The 24,246-nt window shown below is 44.4% G+C and overlaps 1 protein-coding gene across 4 annotated transcripts in view; it reads left to right on the top strand.

The window, feature by feature from the left end:
* Disp1 (dispatched RND transporter family member 1) overlaps positions 1-24,246 on the top strand; it is a 138,123-nt gene that overhangs the window by 90,615 nt on the left and 23,262 nt on the right. The gene's annotated exons all lie outside the window — the stretch shown is intronic.

Genomic DNA, 24,246 nt, shown 5'->3' with positions numbered 1-24,246 from the left:
GGAAATAGAACTCATATAAATACTTATTTTGTGAATTGTCTGAAGCCCACTACATTATAATTGAAATAATATATTTGTGTTATCCATTGACTTTCTATATGTGTTTCTCTCTGTATGTGGTGCACATACATGTATGTGACTGGGGACTTGTGTGTGTAGCCCAAGGCTGATGTCTACTGTCTTTCTCAGTTGCTTTCTACCTTATGTATTGAGGCAGTCTAGGAGTCCCAGCTGGCCTTATGTTTAATAAAAAGTCTTATAGCTAGCACTTTTGTTACTGTGCCTAAGAGTTGTATTTATGGTGGTTACCCAAATAGGCATCTCGTTTTATGTTGTTAGTAGTGGCCAGTCTGCATGAAAAAGAAGTTAAAACTGCTTGCATCCTTATGATTCTGTATATCTGTGCTCACTGTTTCTATTCAAAGGGTTTGAGTGATTGTGCAGTATGTTGACATCAGAAAGAAGTAACTTCCTTCCATAGTAGACGGAACCTATAATGCAGCATAGGACTTTAAGACAGTTTTAGTTCCAGGAAACTGAGAAGTGGCATAAGAGTTGCCGTCACTATCAGTCCTTCCTTCTCCAGCCTCGGCCCACTTACTTTGATATGTGTTTCTCAGAAGTACTTGGCATATGCACTGCGGGTGTGTTCTATGAAGGACTAAGTACTTTGTAACCACAGCGCTGGTGTGTGATTTTGGGGAGTAACTTTTGATAAGGCAGAAAGAGCACCATTCCCTCTCAGTCAGGGTGTACTTTCCACACGCTCACAGGCTGTCTCAGAGGTACACGCTAGTGCCTGCATTTCAGTGTGGTGTGCATGTTTCTGTCGCTGCAGACAACTTCCCTGTGCCCCATCAGCCCGGCCTCTCACTGCCGTATAAACCATGGCCGGTATGTCGACTGCCCTTGGACATGTGTGCACACACAGTCATGCTGTATTTGCTCTTTCATGGCTGGCAAATTTTGCTCTGCCTAACATCTCAAAGATGTATGTAGTTGTTTACAGTTTTGTTCTTACTGCAGACTAGCGATGCATTGTGCACTGGCAGCAGTCTCCCTGTTAGTTAAGACTAGCTCCTGTCTGGGGAGTCCACCTTTGTCAGGGTCTGCAGGTTGTCAAGGTTGGCTAGTCTTAGCTCTTCCGGGAGGAGAGGGCAGAGCTGTGAGAAAATGCCAAGGAGCAAGCATGGGAGGGGAGGAGAGGGCTCTGTGTACACATCTATATCAGAGTTGAGAGTCTTGTTGTATGTGTATGTGTATGTGTATGTTTATGTTTATGTATATGTATATGGAATTCCCCAAGGCTAGGCCTTACATGAGTTGTCTTAACTCCTCTGGGCTGCATAATCAGGTTTAGGCCCTTCCCATGTTGAATTAAGCTCTGTAACTGGTAGATTCTAAAATGGCATACTCATAATTACTTATGTGAATGAGTCATCAATTATATGTATGGTTGTAGAGTGTGAGGCGAGGCAGCCAGTTACACACACTGAAGCAGTTGAAACTGAACTCCATATAATAAGTCTGAAAGCTTTAAAACTCTGGACAAACAACCAGTACTTTCCGTGTGCCAGAGTGGGCCAAGATTTTCTGGATTTTACTTAGCATTTGTTCATGACCTAATTCAAAAGGAATGAGAGTCCTACGTGCACTTTAAGTGGAGTGTCATTAAAACTCAAGCTCATGGCAAGTGGCTGAGCTCGCCACTGCCTGTGGTTGGCACTGAGGAGCTTACAGCCCTGGGGAACTTAATGAAAATGGTGTAGGGCCCTGGGCTGCTAGATTTGTTCCTGTGGGTTTTCCTTTAGAACTTAATTACACAGAGTGATGCAGACCTAGCTAGTTTCCTGGGCTGAAGATGTCGGACATACTTTATACCTTATTCTACTTCAAGAATGAGTCCTACAGTTTTTTTGTATCTCTTTACACATATAATCAGTATTATGTATGAGATACTCGTATGTGCCCACACCAAAGGTGTCATTCTAAACAGAATGAGATATCTTTTCTGCCTTTATCAAGTCTTAAACTACATGAAAGGTAAATCAAATGAATAGCTACAGTATTGTGATAAATCCTATGAAGAAGGGGCACCTGCTACTGGAGATGGATCACACCAGTGGAGAGAGAACAGAGGTCATTGCCTTGCAGATAGCAGGAACAGTTTATGTAAAGAGCTGCAGCATAGAATGAGCCCAGCCCCAGCATAACTGAGCATCGCTGGGCTGTCCTGGAAGAGAGAGGAGTTGTAAGAGGAGAGGTGAACTGACTCCAAGTCCTGAAGGGAACTGCAAATCAGGGCTTTCTGGGCTCTCTTTTGAAGAGTAGTTTTGTGTGTGTGTTTGTGTGTGTGTGCATGCATTTTCTCTGCCTGTCTCTGCCTTTCTGTTTCTGTGTGTGTAAGATAAGAATTACATAAAATACCATTTTAACCATTTTGAGTAAGTATTCAGTTAAGTGGCATTAAATACACTCATGTTACTGAACAAGCATCATGGTTACGCAAGTCCAGAAGACCCTCATCTTCCCATTCTGAGCTCTGTACCCATTGAACGCCAGCATCCCTTTCTCCTTCCTCCTGCCCCTGACAGTCACCATTCAGCCTTCTCCCTCCAGGAATCTGAGTGTTGTAGGTACTCATATGTGAAAGATCACCCAGCATTTGTCTACTTGTGACTGGTTTCTTTCACTTAGTATGTTGCCAAGACTCAACAGAGTCATTTTGTTTATGCATTCTTCTGCTCATGGACATTTTGGACCAGTGTAGAGCATGGGCGTACCTGGAACCCCTGCTTTCAATTGTGTGGGGTCTATAAGCACAGCCGAGGTGGGATTGCAGGACCCCGGTGATCTTTGCCACAGTGGTTCTCCCGTTTGCATTCCCACAGCAGCGAACAGAGTTCAGCGCTTTCCATCCCCGCCAGTGCTTAGTTTACCTGCTTTGTTTTGAGAAGAGCCACCCACTGGGAGTAGTGTCATAGGTAAGCATCATGGTGTGATTTACATTCCTCTCTCCTTGAGGAGAGCAGATTGAGCTGGGCCCGGACTGTGGTGGATAGGAATGGTGGTGACGTGAAGTAGGATTTTGAAAGTCAGTTCTGGAGGGAGTGGATTGCTGAATCTGGTGATTCATTACACGAGAGTCCAGAAAACTCAGAGCTGGTTTTTCTTTTCTGAGGAGGTGGATGAATGGTAATGCCAGTCATAGAGATGCAGGTAGGTGGGGGTCTGAGTAAGCAACAGAGCCGGCAGTGTCCAGTGGCCCTGGAGTTGGTGAGGCATGGTATTAAAGCAGGTATAGGGCTTGAACATTGAAAGTGAAAGACTAACGTTAGGGGCTGGAGACAGGGCTCAGCAGTTCAGAGTGCTTGTTGCTCTTCCAAAGGACCTCAGATCAGATCCCAGCACCCATGTCATCAGAGAGCTCATGGCTACCTATAACTCCAGCTCCAGAGGATCCAGCACCCACCTCTAGCCTACATGAGTACCTGTATGTGCGTGCACACACAAACATATGTACACACATATAAAATAAAATAAAATAAAATAAAATAGAAAAAAGATTGTTCCCGGAGCTCTCTTGAAAGTGTGACAGTGCTTGGTAAGACACAGCAGTGACATTGAGGACAGTAGTGCTGTTAGGGGCTATCTCAGAGGACCTCAGACTAGCAGGTATTTATTGTAGAATTTTCCTGTGGCATGACAAGGCACTGAGTCAGCTGCTATCTCCCCTTCCCCAACCAGTAAAATGTCCACAAAGCCCCTGTGGACGGTAGACCTGCAGCTACATAAGGTTCTGCAAAGGAGACGGCAGTCATTTTGCTGCCTTTATCAGCTCCCCTATTCCGTGCTTTAGGGAACTTAGAGGCTGGTCTCCCACAGGGGCTGTGTGCATTTCTAAGTCTTTGCTGTGTTTGCCAGTCCGTGAAGTATTGTTCAGGATGTAAGACATGTCCGTGACTTGAACTTTCCATAAAGGATGCATTAGAGGTCGAGAGCCTTCTGGTAAAGTGCAGAGATGGAGGCTCCTGAGCGCCCTTGATGGTTAGCACGGTTTGCATCTGTGCTACAAGTCAGTCTGCCGATGCATATTTTGTCTTATTTTTAACAGTTTTATTCATAAAGTACTTACGCTATAATAATGTTTTCAGAGGTCAATCAAATGGACGATGGTAACTTTAGCCCGGCCCATTTGCTACCTATGTTAAGCTGTCTTCCTGTTTCTTCCCCTTCCACAGCCCAGGTCTTCATTCATTCCTTGGCTGATCTTCCTAAGGGCATTGTGTCCATCACTTCCCTGTCACTCTCCCTTTAAGAATTCTCTCACTTGGGCTGGCAAGATGGCTCAGTGGGTAAGAGCACCCGACTGCTCTTCTGAAGGTCCAGAGTTCAAATCCCAGCAACCACATGGTGACTCATAATCACCCATAACACGATCGATCTGATGCCCTCTTCTGGAGTGTCTGAAGACAGCTACAGTGTACTTACATATAATAAATAAATAAATCTTTAAAAAAAAAAAAAAGAATTCTCTCACTTTTGTGATTCATAAAATTAAGATATAATTGAAGTTACATTTAGTATATTTTGTTTTAATATCCTTTATCTCTGAACATAAAGTAGTTTAAAAGATAGTACTTTATGTTTTTTGTTTTTTTTTTCTCATTTGTCCTCACGTCTGTTGTTCAACCATTAATTAACCTGATTAGTTAAGACTGGGAAGAATTAAGAAAGGCAGGAAATAGTCTCTCCCTGCCAGAAGAAAGCCTGTCCCTGCAAGTCTTAAACCAGCTGCTGCAGCTGATCGCTCGGGGTTCAGAGCAAAGTAAGAGGAACATTGTGAAGAAGGCTCTTTGCATGGAAGAAAGACTTGTCGGAGTTGAGAGATGGTGGCAGTCAGTGAGGTGAATGGAGTTGAGGTCTGGCTGAGAATGTTCCTTAGTGACCCGTGGAGGACAGCTAGGGATTGATGGAGATGAGGAGAGCAGCCATGGAGGTGGGGCCTATAAAGAAGAACAAACCGTACTGCTCTGGGCACGGTTCATGCGCCTGCCTGCGGTCCCAGAGCTCAGAAGGCCATGAGTTTAATTCTATTTTTTAATTAAAAAAAAAAAAAGTATTCTTTAGAAGTGGATAGAAAAAAAGGGTTTGGGAAGAGAGTTATTTCAGATGGTTTTGTGACAGTTCCCTAATTTTATGCCCCAAATGCAGCCCAGTGGTGTAGGTCTGTGCAGCAACGATCTGCTCTTTATCATCCAAGGCTGGAAGATGCCACACAAGTCATGTTCTACCTAAGCTGTTGAAACAACTTCCCAGTTATTCCTTCGTGGTCTTACTGCCATATTGAAGTGAAAGGGCCCTAATATCGCTGCACTGTTAATAAGGAGTTTTGTATCCAAAAGCAGCAATCAAGCGTTCTAATGTCCCTTACTTACCTTTTAATTTGCTATTGCAGGGAGTGGTCCCTGACGATAGCAGAGCATTCCGTACCTGGCCGCACCACAGGCTCATTATCATTGAACCTGTGGTATCCCAGGGTACCTGCCAAGTGCATGTATGTGTCCGTAAAGGTGCTTTCACAGATAGCTGCTTACTTTCGCGTGTGCTGTGTAGCACAGTGGAGGAGTGGTTGCTGTAGAGGACCCTGGAGCCCTGGCATTAGCCCCTTGAAAGTTAACTAAACATTGCTGCCACCACGCACCTGCTATAGTGTGATTTCTGACCTGTGTGTTTTCTTTCTCCAGTATCTGGTTTGCCAGAGACTGGCCATCTGAGAGGCCTTGTTTCCGTTCTCATGTAAGAGATTAGTCACTGTTTATGAAGGAACTTTTTCCCCTAAAAAGTAAGAAATAGGGATTCATTTGTTATTAAAAATATAAATCGTACCCCTTGGAACATGCCAAGGCATTCTTACACTCTGGCCCACCCTCTCCTCTGTCCCTAGCCCTGGTGACAGTGCTATTCAATTTAACCAAGAACTATGAACAAATGTCAGTCTGCACACTTCGTGCGTGTGGACACTGACACAGACCCTAGAGTCTTGGCTTTGCCCTCCCATCCAGAGTCAACCCAAACACTTGTCTAAGATGCTGGGTGGAGACCTGCAAAGGTTCCCTACTCACTATAGCACATACCCACTGAGGGATTACTATTAGGTGCTGGAGACAGGGACAGCTGTGATCCTGGTTCCCAGCCTCAGGTAGGGTGGTGCGCTGGGTAAGACAGCCGATTCCAGCGTGGGCTGACCACTGCTAGGTTGATCTCCTCCTGAGTGTTTGCTCTATTACTGAGAACTCCGAAGGTAAGCAACAGTGTAATTACAGAGGTACGAGGAAAGCTACTATATGGAGACTTGTGCGGATTCATATTCCTTTTTCTTTAGTACCAGGAAAATTTACTGACCATGAAAGAGTAAACTATGACATCTCTAGGATTCCTGGTCAGGTAGCTTTTACAAGAAGGAATAAATGCAGTCTTTAGACCTATATCATTCAGTTAGATCCAATAAAACTTGAAATTTGGTTCCTCAGGAACACTAGTGACATTGTAAGTTTTCCATGGCCTGCGTCTTTGACAGACAGCACAGGTGAAGGTCATTCCCATCCTTAGAGATGGTCTTACTGAACCATGCTGCTTTTCTGACTCTGTAAAGGAACTAAGATCATTTTTCCTCTTACTTTTTTTATTTTGAAGACTTATTTATTATATGTAAGTACACTGTAGCTGTCTTCAGATACCCCAGAAGAGGGCATCAGATCTCATTATCGATGGTTGTGAGCCACCATGTGGTTGCTGGGACTCATGACCTTTGGAAGAGCAGTTAGTGCTCTTAACCACTGAGCCATCTCTCCAGCCCAAGATCCTTTTTCAATTGTGGCAGTAAATGGAATTTCCATTTTGTGTGTGTGTGTGTGTGTGTTACATATGGAGGCCAGGAGTCATACCAAACAACCTCCTCAGTCTCTGCACATGATTTTTTTTTAGTCAGAGCCTCTGTCACTGAACCCAGAGCTCTGGCCAGCACACTCCAGCACTGGGCTCCTAGCACCGCACCACCACGCACTGCTCCTCTTGGTCATGGTATAGATCGAACTCAGGTCCTCATGCTTGCACAGCAAGCAATTTACCAACTGAATAATGGCCCTGGCATAAGAACAGTTACATTTGACAGTGACAACACCCCCCCCCCTTTTTTTTGGCCAACTTAATGGAGTTATATTGGTTATATTTTGATTAGTGTGTAACAAAGGAATGATAAATGTTAAAAATGTTCTTCAAAATCTCAAAGAACCAAATTCCTGCATTAGGAAACCCCATGTAACACATAAATGATATCCTGTGAAATCTGGAGATCAGGGATCCCACAAAAGCCACTGCACATGATTATGGCAGTCACTCTGAAACCAAAGCGCCAGCTCAGTAGGTGTCTGGGCTCCTTAGACTGGATACCATGAAGAGCATAGCTGTCTAGAGTAGCTAACTGGACAGCTAGCTATAAACCACTTGGCGCTACCTGACGCTGAGTCCCTTTCTTGCCCCTCTCTTCCCTGCCACGCTGGGAGGGGAGAAAACCCAGGCTTTGGAAGACACTCAGTGTTTGGAGCCTGACTCTGCTGCCAGTGGTCTTCACAGCTGTTTAATCTCTCTGCCTTAGTTTGCAGTCCTGTGGAGGTGGGGTAACAGCTGGGGTACACTGGGTGACCGCCCAGCTCCAGGCTTCACCCTCTTCTCTTTTAAAGTTTTGTTCTGTCTGTCCTCGTTCTTGTTCTTTGTTGTCTGTGCTTTCTTCTGTTCTAGAGCTTTCCTAGTGTTTCAGAAACAGCCATGCTGCAGCCTGGTTTAAATAAAGACATGGAACACCCCATTTCTTTCTTAAGTTGAAATTATACACTTTACTTCGTCCGCACAGGGAAAAAGACTGTTGTTGAAAAAGCTCACCAGCTGAAAAACTCAGGGCCTTTCTGCCAATCACATAATCTGATTATGATAGTTACAGATTAGGTTAGAAGTCTAGTAAGGCTTCATCTTGATTTTACCAAAACCAGGGTTTATTTTTACATTCCTTAACATAGTCAAATTAACTATTTAGAAGGGATAATGTTTGTAATATGTAAAAAGTTCCAAGCTTGCTTGCCAAAGTCAGTCAGCTTGGCGGCCAGGTTGAGCAAAGGCTTATTTTATTAAGGGAGTTCTTTTAGAGTTCTTTATATTATAAATGAGCATATTTTATAGAGCTTTACCCCATGGAATGCATTGCACAGTGTGTAATGCATTTCAGAACATGAGCCTTGGTGAGCCTTTGCCTTAGTAATAAATGTTAAGAAACAAGATCGGTTTTATGTCATAAAGTTAACTTAGCTCTTGGAGATGAAGCAGATACACTCTTTGTTTCCATGTTACTGCTGGCTGTTGGCTAGGTAGAGTGAAGAGGGGTCGGGGTGTGGCTAAGGTTTTCTCAGGTTTTGTGTTGTTTGGTTGGTTTTTGAAAGGTTGTAAGATGCTTGGCAAACACTGAGGCTTACTAAAAAGTCATTGTTGCATATTGGTTACTTTTTGGATTCCAAGAGAGAGACAGCTGATGTTGTCTGTTCCTTCTTTCCAAACTTAAGTGTGCTGCTAGGTAAAATTGAAATAACTTGTGTGTGTGTGTGGGGGGTGGTCCCCAGAGCCCTATTGTCCAGCTCTGGACTCCATCCTCTGTCTGGAAGAGCCTTGCAGGACCCCAAGAGACACGGCCAGGAGAGACAGGAACCTAGCATAACTGTCCTCTGAGAGCCTCCACCAGCAGCCAATGGAAAGAGATGCAGAGACCCATAGCCAAATAGTAGACGTAGCTCAGGGAGGATTACGGAAGAACTGGGAGAAGAATTCAGGGACTCCATAGGAAAGACCCACAGAGTCAACTTCCCTGGACCCCTGGGGGAATCCCAAGGATGAGCATAGGCTAGACCTGGACCCCAACACATATGTAGCAGATGAGCAGCTTGGTCTTCATGCAGGCTCCCCACCAACTAGAGCAGGGGCTGTCTCTGAGCGTGTTGCCTGCCTGCCTGTGGATCCCACATCCCTAAATGGACCACCTTGGCTGGCTTCAGTGGGAGAGGATGGGCCTAGTCCCACAAGGACTTGATGTGCAGGGAGGGAATAGTGTTAGGGTAGTGAGAGGGGGTGACACCCAAAGGGGGCTCGAAAGGGAAGGTGGATTGGGGGAGGACTTGCATGAGGGGGTACTGGGAAGAGGGGGGGCTGATATTGGGATGTAAAGTGAATAAATAAATAAATTTTAAGAAATTAAAAAATAATTTATAGAATGTTACATTTATAGAAAAATTTTGAACTAGAACTCCTGTTATTAAAGTTAACTGTACAGAATTATATTTTTAACACAAACCAGATATTGAATTTGCTTGGCATTTGGGAGTTTGAAGTATAGCTTTGCGCCAGAAGCATATTTGGAGCTTAATAAAGATGTGCTGGATGAAAGAATTAAAAGATTTCTCAGGGTATATTTTTTTCATTTTTTGTAAACAACCCCAAACTTAAATTTTTAAAAACACCTCATAGAGTTAGTCCTCTGTGATCAAACAACTTCTGGTCTTCTAAAAAGGAATGATTTAGGCAAAATTACCAAACGACTTCAAGGAAAAAAACAAGGCTTAGTGAGCCTAAAGGAGGATTGGAGAAAGAATCGGGAGAGATGGGAGGGTCTTTTCAATCATGTACAGCTGTCCAGGTGCCTGGAGCATGGATGAGAAAACCTGTGAAACTGCATGAGGAGTCGCCTCAGCCTAGCAGGCCCCTTGGTGGGGAGATGTCACGGCCTGCCTGTCACATTCAGCTCTGAAGAACCATCTGCAATAACTGGTCCAAGAATCCTGCCCCCAGCAATGGGCTCAGCATGCTGGATGGCCATCTTAACAGACCAGGTTTATTGCTGACTGATTCATAAGCAGTAATTATTCACTTCTAATACTTGTGATTGATATTATCCTAAGTTTGTAAAACCATCTTTTGTTCTGTTCTGTGCCTTTAGGACCTGGCAAGGTACCTGGCATTTGGTGGGCATGCAAAACTTAATTGTTGAAAGAACTAACTAGGTAATTGGGCACCAATCAGACCCCTCTTATACAGCGCTCAGTGATGCTTTCATGCTGAGAAGTAGGCCTTGCTGGCCCATTCCCTGTCATGGGATGCTTCCTAGGTAGTGGGAGACTGTGAGGACCTCAGCTGTCTTTGAGAATGTATTCTCTCATCCTTTAAAGCTCCTCATGCTAAGTGCACTGGTCTCTGACTTTGAAAACAACCAACCACGGGATGAGATGGCGCGTAGTTCAGAGGACTTGAGCTCAGTTCCTAACACCCACATGTTGGCTCACAAGTACCTGTAACTTCAGTCCCATAGGATTCTACACCCTCTTCTGGCCTCCAAAGGGACCAAGTCACATACTCATACATAAAAATAGAACTTCTTAACAAGTAAAGGACAACACCAGTCAAACAACCAGCCAACCTAATGTCAGTGAGGAAAGAAATAATGGAAGGTAGCCGTGCAGGCCACTGCTCCCAGAGTCTAGATGACTTCCCTACTTCATTTCTGATGCTGTTCTAGGGAGAGGGTATGGGGGTGGGGGTGGGGGGTGGGGGAGGTGGCTCAGGGAAAGCCAGCCTGAGAACAGATTCCTCCAGCAGGATAGAAGTTTAATCAGGATTTAATCAGGAATTAACTACCGATGTCTGCTGTTCATGCAGTGAGAAGCTACAGTAAGAAATGGTGTCTCAGTTATAGTGAATTCTAAGGAGTTGTGCTCCTGAGGAATTTGTGTGGAGCCAACAGTGATCTTCGGCTAAAAGCTCCCAGTGAGCAGCATGAGTGTGCAGTGAACGCTCACGCTTGAGGATTGTGGGCTTCATCCTGCACTCCACTCTTCAGTTACTTAAGTTTAACAAGGCTTTTCTGGCTTTCTTACAGCCTTTTCTTGGACCTTTTATTAATGATTATTATTCATGTCATATTAAGAAAACTATATTATGTGCTCATTAAGTGTGTTTTGCACAACATTCACAGAAACAGTCTGGCAGAGGAAGGCTCGAGCTTAAAGGCAAGTACTTTATAACTTAGTGTATCTTTACAGGGGTTGTTTGCTTCATAACCTCCAAATAAATTATGAATATTTAACTTGCGTGGCTGAAAAAGAATGCCAAAGCTACTACTCTTAAAACTACTTTTTAACCAGTTTTAGAGTTCTAATTGTTTAGAAGTAGTTCTTTCCCAATGGTGATTCTTGTTGGGTTTGCATTGTTCAGAAACAGGACCCTGCAGTGTCCCTATCATGATTGCCTTTCACTGTCCCTGTGTGTCGGAAAGTGACTTCCTTCACCTTCCAGTTCACTGCAGAATAGCCTGAGATAGATGGCCTTAAGGAGAAAGACCTCGTTAATAGCATCTGAGGAGGCTGCATCTCCAGGTCTCTAGTCATTCAATTCCTCTGCACTTTGCATGTAGGATTCCATTCTTATTAGCCAAAACAGCCTCCTGCCTTGCTTGCTGCCTGGGAACAAAGCTAACTAATGAAAGAAAAGTTTGTTTGTTTGTTAGTGTGTGAGTGTGTGTGTGTGTGTGTGTGTGTGTGTGTGTGTGTGTGTGTGAGAGAGAGAGAGAGAGAGAGAGAGAGAGAGAGAGAGAGAGAGAGNGAGAGAGAGAGAGAGAGAGAGAGAGAGAGAGAGAGAGAGAGAGAGAGAGAGATATGCACATCACAATGAGTGTGAAGGTCAGAGGACACTAATGGGAGTTCATTCTCTTCTACTGTATTGGTCCTGGGCATCCAATGTGCTTTCAGGCTTGACAGCAAACTCATTATTCACCTGCTGAGCCAGGAGAGTTCCTCTTGACCCTAAGTTGAACTGAGGCTGTTATATGCATCAGTTTGTACAGGTTTTGAAGGTCGTTTGAGTTTGTGTAGATCATCTGACTTGTACAGACTTGGGGGGCCCATGCCGATGTGGCAGACATCATGCGCCTCATGCACAAATGTCTCTTCTTTTGTAATGTCACATGACAGTACCATCACGGGTTACCAAGGTTGGTTTGTAATTGACTGTTAAGCAAATCCTGTAACCACAGTTTTCTCTGCCATGCCTCCAGGAGATAGACTTCTTGGAGTTTCAGGGTTAATGTTTGGCTATGCTGGTCTGGAGATCTGATATTTGTATGCTTCCTCGTTTGTTGTAGCCCTTCAGCACATCTTCACAGTAATATTCTTAACAACTTGAGGGAGAAGTTGCAAATTAAAGTAACAGCTAAATTGGAAGCAAGAGGCCTCCGTCGCTAATCAGTGGACGTCGAATCCCCAAGTGAGCTTTAAAGTAAGCAGATGCGAGAGAGGACACAGCCTGGCAGCAACACTGCCTTCTTGGTGTCTATTCATGTCCTGTGAGACACCCACAGACCCTTCAGTGGACACACACATCATTTTCTGCTGCACACTGCACGTCTCTCAAAAGAGAATCTACACCTTTGTTTAAAGTGCAGACCCTGACCACTGAAGACACATTCCAAGCTGGGGATGGATAAATCTTAAAAGAAATCAGTTCAGGGTTGTGTTAAGATTTTAGAACCACATTATCTAGAGATTAAATATTATTTTATACCCAGTAAGAATTAAACTAAGAAAAGCAATTTTCATTATTATAAAGTATCCTGAAATACTTGGTTGCAGAAATACTTGTGTGAAACATAGAACAAGTGTCACCTGGCTTTCAGAGTGGGAAGAAGTAGCGTCTAGAAATGATGTCACTCACCCACAGCTGTGTGTGTTTTGCATAAAAATAGCCAGCTATGAGTGGATTCTACATTAAATGCACTTGACTATATATGGTCACAGAACCTGTCGTGATACATCAGCAGTGTGACTTGAATTCCGTAATATTCCAGTAATCCTATGGTCTCCTCTACTTAATTTGCAGTTTTAATAATTAAAATGACCTTTCTAATAATTTTAATAATAAAGTTTGTTACCAAAAATATTCTAAAAGATTTCATAGTTATGTATAGTAGTCTGAGTTTAAAGCTCTTAAGAATTATGACATAAGACTTGGTCATGTGCTGTATATATGTCCTTGGAAAAATGATTGGACTTTAATAGCATAAGGTTGCCATTAAAATATAAAATGACATTATTAATGACTTCACTGGGACCTTCTTGCATTCAGGCATCACATAGTATTTTACAGTCTTGAAAACAAACCAAGGAATTTGGTCCTATTACTGTCATCTACACTTTATAAAAGAAAATAAGGACTAAAAAATTGAATAAGATCTTAAGTATTAATTCAATAGTTAATAATATGTGGTAGAACCCGAAATTAAGTCCAGATCTGTTTGATTTGAGCCCCACATATTAGATATGCTTACTTGAGCCCTTAGATTTTGACATAATAAACATCATGCTTTTAAAACAATTCCCAACAACCCATGAACAACAGCGTTTTCTAGAGACTTAACAATCCTCCCTCCTGATCACAGGTGGGTGTTACATGCACGCTGGGGAAGTTTTGCTATCACTCTTCAATTCAGTGTAAGAACTAGTTATCACATCTATGTTGTAGGTCCCATGCATGATCACACTGATCACATCATAGTTGTGAGAGCACGGGTGGCCTGTCTTAGACCTAACTCTAGTAAGGTTTGGATCATGGAAACTACTGACAGCACCACCTCCTATGGACCCTGGGGAAAAATCCAACCTGATTCTGCATCCTGCATCTCTGTGTGCATGTTAGGCTTAAACTCCTTGGTTGCTATGCGGCGCACAGTGGGTTTTAGTGCTAGTTGTAATAAGTGTGTTTTCTATGTGTGAGGTGAAAGTTTATTGCTCAGTAGGGATCTAAGGTCTATGACTCATAAGTCATCAGAGTGGGTTTTCTTAAAAACTGCAAGAAAAAAGGGTAAAGTCTCACTTCATATTCAGACATTGAAAATATTACTGGATTATTTTTATGTGTTTTCTTAAGTCTAAGCTTAATGATCCCAGGTTCTATTTAATTTTTTATCTTCCTCTTAATAAATATGATACAGTAGCAATCAAGCCCATGATGATTGAATCCTGCAAGCTGACTGTGGGCACAAAAGTGATTGTTTATTAGGAAGAGTCACGGTGTTAAAATGTCACGTGTCGTGGTGTGAGCAGTGGCTGTCTAGGTGTGTGCATGTGTACATGAGTTCTCTGCCTTTGTCTGAAGATTCAGTGAGGTGGTAGGAGGACATTGTGAGGGCTGGGAGAGCTCCATCTGCAACCTCAAGCTTCTTTTCACCATCTTGGCCTTTCTCCTGACAGTGGAGGCTCACTGGTCTGCAGAGGCTGGAGGCTGGTGGAGGGAGGGGCTTGCCAGCTGCCTCACCTGCTCCCAGTCGTGTCTCTGCTGAGACCGTTCTACACTTCGTCTTCACTGTGCTACTTGGATTTTTCCCCTGATTTCAGGATGCTGAAAATGGTTGACATTTTGATTTTAGAGTCTCACAGGGTGCGAAACCCGCTTATGACATGAGCTTACTAATCCGTTTCTTGCCTCTCGTCCGTATTTGTATCTCTGAGAGCCTCTCATCTTCCTATTTTGGTCTTTGAGACCAGAAATTATATCTCTTGATTTTTTTTTTTTTAACTCGGCAAGTGCTTAGTGAGTTGGAATTTAGGGTGGAGAAGAGATGACAAAACGGATGATTTAGTTCTGCCGAGAAAGTAAAGGGCTGTCCTTTGGGCCATCCTGCTCAGGGAAGGCAGTCATCCATCTTCCCATCGCTGCGTCCAAGACGATAGGAGACAAGTGCACCAGACTAGAAGGATTTAAACTTTCCAGATGGAAGAGTCAGACGTAGGGTCAGTTAGAAGGCATGGGAGAGTGATTTGAACATTTATGGCAAAAGATGGGCCTCTTTTCCTTTCTCCCATGCCTCATCATGTAATCTGGTCAGGAAAACTGAGCATGCTCAGTTGACTGGGAATCCTGCGCGGCTTTCCTTTGTAGGAAATGTCAGTTCATAAAGAAAGCCTGTGGGAGTTCCTGCAGTCCTGTTAGGGAATTAAGACCAGAGGCTTTTGGCCGTTCCTTCAGCATCTTTGTTCTGGGTTGTGATTTAGCATGTACGTACCTTGGAGAAGCAAAGTCCCTGTCTCTGGCTGAGAGTCCATTTAATAGTCTCTTTTGGTCTGAAATTATGTTCTGAATTAATTTAACCGAAATTATTTTCAAATTACAGATGTCAGAATAACACTGTAATTTTTTAAAGGGAGTTAGGGTTTCCTAAGTGTAGTCTATCCTGGGACTTGCCTACTTTGAGCTCCAAATAAAGCAGTGTTATTCTGTGAAAGGAGTCTATAGACAGAGCAATGGCTGCACCTGCACAGGTGAAACTGGACCCCTAACTCAATGGCTTCTGACTTCTCTCTAGCCTTAGACTCACTGGACGTCAGGAGACAGAAATAGATCCTCAATCACCATAATTTTCTGGGTCCTGTTTCCTTAAATCTGGCTAACCAAGCACACCAAGTGACATCAAGGCTCTGTGGGTGCTGTCATAGGCCTGAAGTCCGCCTTGGTCCCACATACCTTCCCACTGCTGACTAAGCCCAAGTGAAGACCATTTATTATCTGGCCTAGACCATAGCCGTGACCAGGATGGTTCAGCCAGACCCTGAAAATTCTGTCCCCTGGTCCCTGGGTGTACCACAGAATGTATGCTTGCATGCTTTGTGGGGGCAGGCTTTTTTCTCCCTTAACATAAAAGATTGAAATAGCACAAACTGATGGGGCTGGCCTAGACCTTCAATAACTGGGATGAGGAAACCCAGTCATAGATCAAAAATGACTATAGTAGTACACACAGAAATTATGAAGAAAATTACAAATTGAGAGGTCTTAAATGTGTGTCAGAATAATCATGTTAAAAAGTGTTAAGTAGCCAAGATGGCTCAGTGGATAAAGACATTTGCCACCATACCTGACAACCTGAGTTAAATCCCCAGGACCCATGTACTGGAGTAGTTGCCTACTGCAAACACACACACACACACACACACACACACACACACACACACACACGAGCGTGCATGCATAATTTAAAAAAATCAATACACCCATCACTAACTAGGATAAGAGTATTTGTCAGAGTTATAATATATCATAGCATTAACTTGAGATTTCGTTGAGTAAGGACAACATATGTAAATTAAGAGATAAGTAATGTGATTACAGTTATGTGATTGGAATAAGTTATGGCAATCTAATAAACTGCTTGTTAGAAGAACTGCAGTATGTGGGAAATATAAAAAGAGTGTTACCACACCATGACCCTGGTCACACACGTGTTCAGGGTCTGAACTAGGCACAAGGGAGGTCACAGGCTTTATCTGAGGCAGAGCGTGGATGCGTATTCTATTCCTTTTTAACAGTCTTCATTTTTCAGACTTAAAACAAATATATATGTTTTATGATCAAACAACAAAGTCAACATTCAAAAAGAAAATACCTTTGAAGGAAAGCTTTTCTCCTCCCTTAAAAATTCAAGTTCATAGCCGGGCGTGGTGGCGCACGCCTTTAATCCCAGCACTCGGGAGGCAGAGGCCGGCAGATTTCTGAGTTCAAGGCCAGCCTGGTCTACAAAGTGAGTTCCAGGACAGCCAGGGCTATACAGAGAAACCCTGTCTCAAAAAAAAAAAAAAAAAACAAAAAACAACAACAACAATTCAAGTTCATATTTTCTTTTCCCAGTTCTGGGGGCTGACCTCAGCCTGGGCTGTGGGCATGCTAGAGGTGGCCGGTGCCCTGCCTCAGGGTTCAGATGGTAGAGTGGACAAAGCACTTGATGAAAAACCTACCAAACGTACATTTTCAGAATTTAAAAAAGGTCAAGGTTATATATGCTTTTTCTGACACTCGATGGGAAACTCAGAGCAAGTGCTTTTGGAATTTAAAATAGCCCTTTCAACTTAAAGCACTTTGATGTTTGCTGTTGCAGTTAGATCCATGGAGTGGCAAGCTGGATGACTGCCAGCCGCTCCTCACCAGGGTTGGAACAGCCTGGCATTGTTTCCCTTAGTGCTTGCAGCTCTGGCAGTGCCCGTACAGATGTTAGGCATCTCTAGCCCACCTGTTTCCATCTGTGTCGGATCTCTTGCACACCGTGTCTGAGCTCTCCCGAGGTTTGCACCTGCGGACTCTGCCCTTTTCTCCCGTCAGTTTCGAGCATCTTTACTTTCACTAAACTTTTTTTTCTCCATTAAATCTTTACTTTAGATACTTAAAATTTTAAGTCGGGGGGGGGGGTGTTTCTACTGACACATCCGTGAAATGTTTAAGGCAGGGATTTGGTTTGAGGTGCTTAGCTCGGCAGCTGTTACCCTGGCAGTGTCGAAATCCTTCCCAGGAGACAGAAGATAGAATGATTGGAGTGGTCTAAAATTCCAGAGCAGAATGTAATAGAATTTCACAGCAGGAAAGGCGCTTGGAAACAATTTAATTCGACTCTATTTTACAGACAAGGAAATTGGAGCCAGCGAGGTGAAAGCCCAGTTGGAATCAGGTCTTGTGATTTCTCATTGCGGCCTTTTTATTAAAAACATCATCTTTACAATATGCTTCTAAATATCGTGACACCATTATTTGGCTTTTGCTAGTGTATGTAAGTGGTTTTGGAATTGCAACTAAAGCCGAGTCTGGTGGAGCAGCCTCGGATCCTAGCATTGAGAGGCAGAGGCGGGAGGGTCCAGAGCTCAGGGCTAGCCTTGACTGCAGAGCTGGGAGTCTAAGGCCTGAGCAGCCCACCTGAGAGAAACAGGCAATGACTGAGACTTTCCGAGGCTGGAGGTGAGGTCCTGTAGTGCCCCGAATGCTGAGCATGTACAAGAGCCTGAGTTCAGTTCCTGGCCCCACAGAACATAAAATGCAACAGTTTAGCCTGGCTGCCCAGCTGGCAGGGTTAGCGGGACACCCTGCAGCTGACCTGTGTCTCACCACAGGCTTTCCTACCTGAAGAACATTCTCGTTTGTCCTTAGTCTAATTCTCTTAAGCTCAGTTGATTTTTGTTTTCCTTGTTAATTAGACCTGGATGGGGAAGAGCTTCCTTCTGGGTCAGTGTTATCTTTGTGGAAACTGAGTTTTGCTTTGCCCTTTGTTTACATACAGCTCTTGCTAGTCATTGAGTTAATTATGGGGCAGGGGTGGATGGCATGAAATGTGTGAAGTTGAACTCAGGGGCCTCATCCATGGCAAGGAAAGTGCTCTGTGACTGAACTAACCCCAAATCACATAAATTTAATTTTTCAGTTAAAAACGTAAGACATTACCCCCTGGCAGTAGGCAAAGAGATACCTTGGTGGTGGTGGTCTTACATCAGTCGTAGGCAGAGCAGATGACAGTTGTTTGTTTATCTTGATGCCTGGCTTGGTGATCGAAGTTGTTTCATGCCTCAAACACATAAAAATCAAATCAAATCAAATGCAGACAGTGCAGCACAGGAGGAGGTCAACAGACAAGAGACCCATGTTCCACCATGCTGAACTGTGTGGGCAGGGCAAGAAGCCCACAGACCTGCCTTCCACTGCACAGCACAGGCAGGCTCTAGATACTCACTTGCCACCGCTTCATATAACTTGGACTGAGGATGTCACGTAGGGGCCCGTCAGCCACATGGCCAGCCAGCAGTGGGACAGATGGGGGAGAGAGAAGTGGAGCAGCTTGATCATTTTGAAGAGAGATGGAACTGGAGGCTGGAGAAGAGTATCTTGTGAGTGGCCAGCCCAGCCACCTCGGGCCATGGTGAGGTCCCAGCCTGAGCTGCTGCTGCTGAGGGAGGCGGCAGCAGTGTGTGGGCAATCTCTGTCTGTGGCTCATATTACTCTTAAAGATCATGGGGATGACTCTGGTGGGGAAGCTGCTGGGACCGACCATGTGGATGTCAGGGCTGTGCAGAACTGGCCCCGCCCCCTCACTGGCCACTGCAGCACTGCAGCAGTCAGGATGAACTCCTGAGAGCTAGTCCTGTGGGCCCTGCACCTCCCCAGAACAGTCCAGCAGAGCTGACCCTGGTGATGGGGCGCACGCAGGTCAGCCAACCCCAAGGGTGAGAGCACAGGAGAACTGGCTCTGGTGGTGTGGCTAAGGGAGAGCCAGCATGCTGACCAGCTCAGTACCACCCAGGTCCAGGTCCAGGTCCAGGTCCAGGGCTCTGAGTTGGCCCACCTCTAAAATATATATCATCCTCGAAAGGTTGAATTGTGTGACCGGATAACCGGGAGGAGCCCTGGTAAGGATCCAATATTAATGGTGCAACAGAAACCAGAGATCTGGAGCCAAACCAATGACTCATTGAGGCGAACATTTGCAAGTGAAGATGTGTGGACAGAGGGATACACTGCGGGACACACTGACACAATACAGCTTCCACAATGAGATTATTTTCCTTTTTCTTTTTCCTTCCTTCCTTTTATTTTATTTTATTTTATTTTGGAAAGGCAAGTTGCAAGGGCAAAGGGCAGATGTAAGGAGACAGAGAAATGAGTGGGGTTGAAGTATGTGCTGTGAAACTCACAAAGAATCAACACAAAGTTAAAAAAGTAAAATGTAAGGGGAAATCGAGTCTCCCCTTACTGTTCTCAGCAGTGTAACAGGATTCTCTGTAGACGTTGGATGACACATTAGACTCTCCTCCTCCTGAGAAGCGGATAGCACCGCAGCTGCAAGGGGTCGCTTACACTTCGGAATTCCGTGGGATGCTGCGGGCTGTTAGGTTAACTCCTTTCCCCGGAGTCCTTTTTGGGTTGAATTCAAGAAAGATGAATAATATTGAGAAGGGTTTGTAATTCCCACCTTGAATGTAGGTGTTCTAAAATTTAGATTTAAATTACAAATAACAGGAGTTTAGGAATGGTGGTTGCATATATACTGTGTTTTATATACTTTATTCTCTGTATATAGGTGTTTTGCCTACATGTGTATCTATGCTCAGTGCATATGATGTGCATAGAAGTTAGGAGTGGACATCAGGTCCCTGTTAGAACTGGTTGTGAGCCTCCATGTGGATGCTGGGAATCAAGCCTGGGTCCTTAGGAAGAGAGCAAACGCTCTTAACCACTGACTGAGCCATCTTCCCAGCTCCTGTCTATACTTTTGCTCTCTATTAATAAAAGCCTTGGCCTGCTATAACAGAGTCAGTTTTAGATTGGATACAAATTAAGCAATTGATCTGAGCTTACTTAAACAAGGCACGTGTTTGTTTTCACTGAGGTATAATCACCATGCAGAATCTCATCTGAGTAACGCGTGGTTTGTAATGAAAACATAAAAGTGAATTTTTATGGACATAACCCATAACATTCTGAAAGCAGCAGTACTTGTGTGTCTTATCTTAATGAAATATATTTGTTGTGTTCAGCCTAATAAAAGCTACCAAAACACAAAATTGCCCTCAACCTCCAGGCCAGTGCTCTGGACAACACTTTGTCATTTCCCAGATTGTCACTGACTTCACATGAGGAAGCTCAGAAATAAGTTCATGTCAGAAGCCAAGCACGGTAACATAGCTTGAGGCATTTGTACTTACTGAACATGTACCATCCCATATCCCATATTCCAGATCCCAGATCCCAGATCCCAGATCCCATATCCAGTGGTGGCGAATTTGGAGTTACAGTAGTCCTACCAAGTGTAAACTTTTGTTTAACCCAAATATTTGTTTTTCTTGTAATAACATATACAGTTAGAACACCTAATACTTGTAATCTTGATTCACGTGTTTACAAAGATTTTTGAGAGGCTTCTTCAGTCGCTGAAGTTAAATTCTTGTACATTTTTTTGGTCACCATTGTATACCAAGCCCCCTCACTGCAGCAACTCCCAAGCTGGGCTTCTTGTCTTCAGTGTTTCTCATCTCAAGTTTATCCTGCCCAGGGCTATCAGATCAGCCCTCCAGAGCAGCTGCTTCTACCAGAGCAGTTCTTCTGCCAGAGCAGTTCTTGCTTTTGGAGCTTGAGCCTGGTCCTGTCTCTTGATCTCTCCTCTGAGCTCAGGTTCTTGGTGGCTGTGTGCACCCTGCTTCAAGAGTGTCCAGGGCAGGAAGTAGGCAGCACTGCTTCCATGCCTTGCCTCCTGTCTCCCTGCTGGACCCTTTCCAGAGCACCTAGTTCAAGTTCTGCTTCTTGACTCAAGTCCCAGGAGATGTCTTTGGGGTGCACAGTTGGATGCTCTCTCCCCTCCTTCTCTGAGTATGCCTTTAACTTCCGAGTACTTTCTTGGGTTGGTCTCCCTGTGCTGACCCGCAGCTCGCATGGTCCTGCGGCTTGCCAAGGCAGCAGCGCAAGCTGTGACCATGTAACCTTACTCCAGATCCCGGACGGAGACTGGGATCCTTGTAATACCTTAATCACATAGGGGATTCCAATGATGGGGAGAACACTTGGTAACAGTTTAGGTGTAGTAAATATTTGACTTAAATAGAATTAAGAATAGTTTTTAAATTCAATCAATTTTAAGTTCTTTGAAAGCTTCTTATCAGGGTATAACGCTGCTTCTTTTAGTCTTCATGGTAGTCTTAAAAAACTGAAAACATTCAAGGTAGAGGCCTTTCCTGATCCTCTTCTCATCTGTCCTGTGTCCCCTATGATAAATAGTTTGGTTCTTTCCCTTCCCTGTTCATAAATGCATCTGTACGTTTGTACGTGGTTCACATAACCACCATGTAGCCCTTTCCATGTCGGGGGTGGGGAGAGAGAATATGAATGAATGAATGTATTTATTCTCTGCAGCATCTCATGGCATGGGCACAGCACCATTCCTTTAGGCATCCTTGCTGCTAGATTGGCACTCACCCCAGACCTCAGTGAGCACCCTGCACACACACCCTCTTGTCTTCCAGGAACGGTTGCTGCTGAGACAGCTTTCCCCATTCCATCTCCTGCCCATTCTCAGCTAACAAGCACTGAGGCCTCAGTGTGCAGTGCTTTGCCAGGGCTGGCTGTGGGTTCTAGGCATGGCTCTTCTGCTCGTGACTCTGTGGCTTGAGACCTCTTTCTCCTTTGAATGAGTGGCTCGTGAGGTTCCTTACAGTCCTAAAGGCCTCATGCCAATTGGGCCTGTGGGAGTTATGCCATCCCTTTCACAGTACCAAGAATCACTCCAGGGTCTGGACACCCTCAACAGGTGCGCTGCCACCGAGTCCCACCCCTGGTCCCGTCAGTTTTTATATTCAGCTATTAGCTGAAGCTAAATGAAGAGCTCTGTCTGTTTCGTCATGAGTCGTCCGTATCACTTAACTATGCTTGATAGCATTTCCAAAAGAACAGTAGTAGTTAATGATCAGTGATTTTCAGACAGCTACTCCCCACACTAGCCCCCAAGTCTTGAGTAATGCAGGGACGTTTTCATGAAGTTTGGATATCTGATTTCACTATTCTCTTATACATATGTATTAAGCATATGGTAAGTTTACTTTTTTTTTTTTTAGTATTCAGGAAGCATACGGTTTATCAGGTGCTCCTCAGATATTAATCTCCACTCTGACTTTCTTCTCACCTCTTGTTTATTTTGTGTATCGTCTATTCAGTTACTTCTGATATCAAGATAGACAACATCTTTAATCTACATCTTAAGCATTCAGAAAATGCACTACACACACAGTTGTGGTTCCTGTCTTCCCTGGAGTCCCTTGACACAGACCATAAACATTCATCTGTGGTGCGTGAGGAATGCTCTGGAGCGCAGGCTTAGCTTGTCTCCCGGGTATCTGTTTCATGCTCAGATGGAGCCCGTGTGCCAGTGATGACTCATGGAAATACTTAATGACGAAGAACGATTTTGTTTTTGTTGGAAATCTTTGAAAGAGTACTCATCAAAGTGCGGACTCCTCATTTCAGATTCTTTCTCCTGACGCACGAGCCCTTCCTGAGCATCCCCTTAGCGTGACGCCAGGGCACTCTGCGGTGCCGCTGCTGAGCCCCATCGCGCTGCTTGATGTGCACACTTTCTGGCTTTGCTATGGCACCTACCTCTGAGCTCAGACATACCCAGAGCTCCCCTTTGTAGGTTTGGTCTTCTCACTTGCTGGGAGCTGGTTGGAATGTATAAGGCTGAGCTGTCCCTGAGCTACCTGCAGTGGCCATTCTGCGGTTACCAGGGACGCCCCAGCTGGATGCAGGTTGTTATATCGTATCTCCACTCCTTTGTCCTACAGTTCCTTCTTCCAAAAATATGAAAAGTAAGTCAAGGGGAGCAAGCCTGGGGCTGTTGCTTTCCTGGCCCTAGTCTCCTGTGAACTTCGCTGTTTCTCCACTTCTTTTGCTTGTCACCTTCTTTGAAAGCTCCAGTCACCTCCCTGCCCTCCCCACTGACTGGTTGCACCTTGAGTGTGTATGTGCGCCAGGCACTCACAGGCCATCAAAGGACAGGAACCGAGCTCACTAGCACTGTTGCTCTACCCTGGCTGAGGTGCCGATGACAGTGACTATCTATGGGTACTCGGGTTTGCAAGTGCTTTTGAAAAGCCTATTTGATGCTTTCTTGAGGAAGAGACTGGCACTGCACTGAGTCTATGGCTAGGGAACTGTCAAGAACCATACCATAGTGTCCAAGTGCTATCTGTCCTGAGGCCTCTTTTCTCTGTAAGGAGAAGGCTAAGTCTAACTGAAGCTGCTGAAGGCTGTTGTGTCTTGAGTTGGATGGTTTGACTGCCTGAAAGGAGGCATATGATATTAAAAGGTGAATTAACCCTCCAAAAGATCGTGTGTGTGTGTGTGTGTCTGTTTATCCTGGCTGTTGATTAGCCCTGGACACTGAAGGGCAGATGTGATGCTCTGATGGACATAGGGGACACTTTCAAAGTTAGACTTTGCCACGGGATCAGCTTGAGGAGGGAAGGGTAGAGAAAGCAGCCCTGCAGAGTAAGGCTTTCAACAGTTTTACCCGTGGGATGGGGGAATGTTTCTAACATCTGCTTGTCATGCCTGTTAGAAACTTCAAAAGAATCTAATGTTTCTCTAGGAGGGAGTATCTTTGTGGTAACCTCAATTTTTCTTGTCAGCTGATGTTGGCAGTCTCTACATATTTAAAGTAGAATGAAGTCTGCACTCAAGCAGGGAGAATGCTCCCTACCCGCAGGGAGTGAAGGTCAGACATCCCCAACAATTTCTCAGCTTAGAAACAAAGAAGGGGGAGGGGGGAGAGAGAGAGAGAGAGAGAGAGAGAGAGAGAGAGAGAGA

This window comes from Mus pahari, chromosome 5 (genome assembly GCF_900095145.1).
Source record: "Mus pahari chromosome 5, PAHARI_EIJ_v1.1, whole genome shotgun sequence".
NCBI lineage: Eukaryota > Metazoa > Chordata > Mammalia > Rodentia > Muridae > Mus > Mus pahari.
This window is presented reverse-complemented; position numbering and strand designations above follow the sequence as displayed.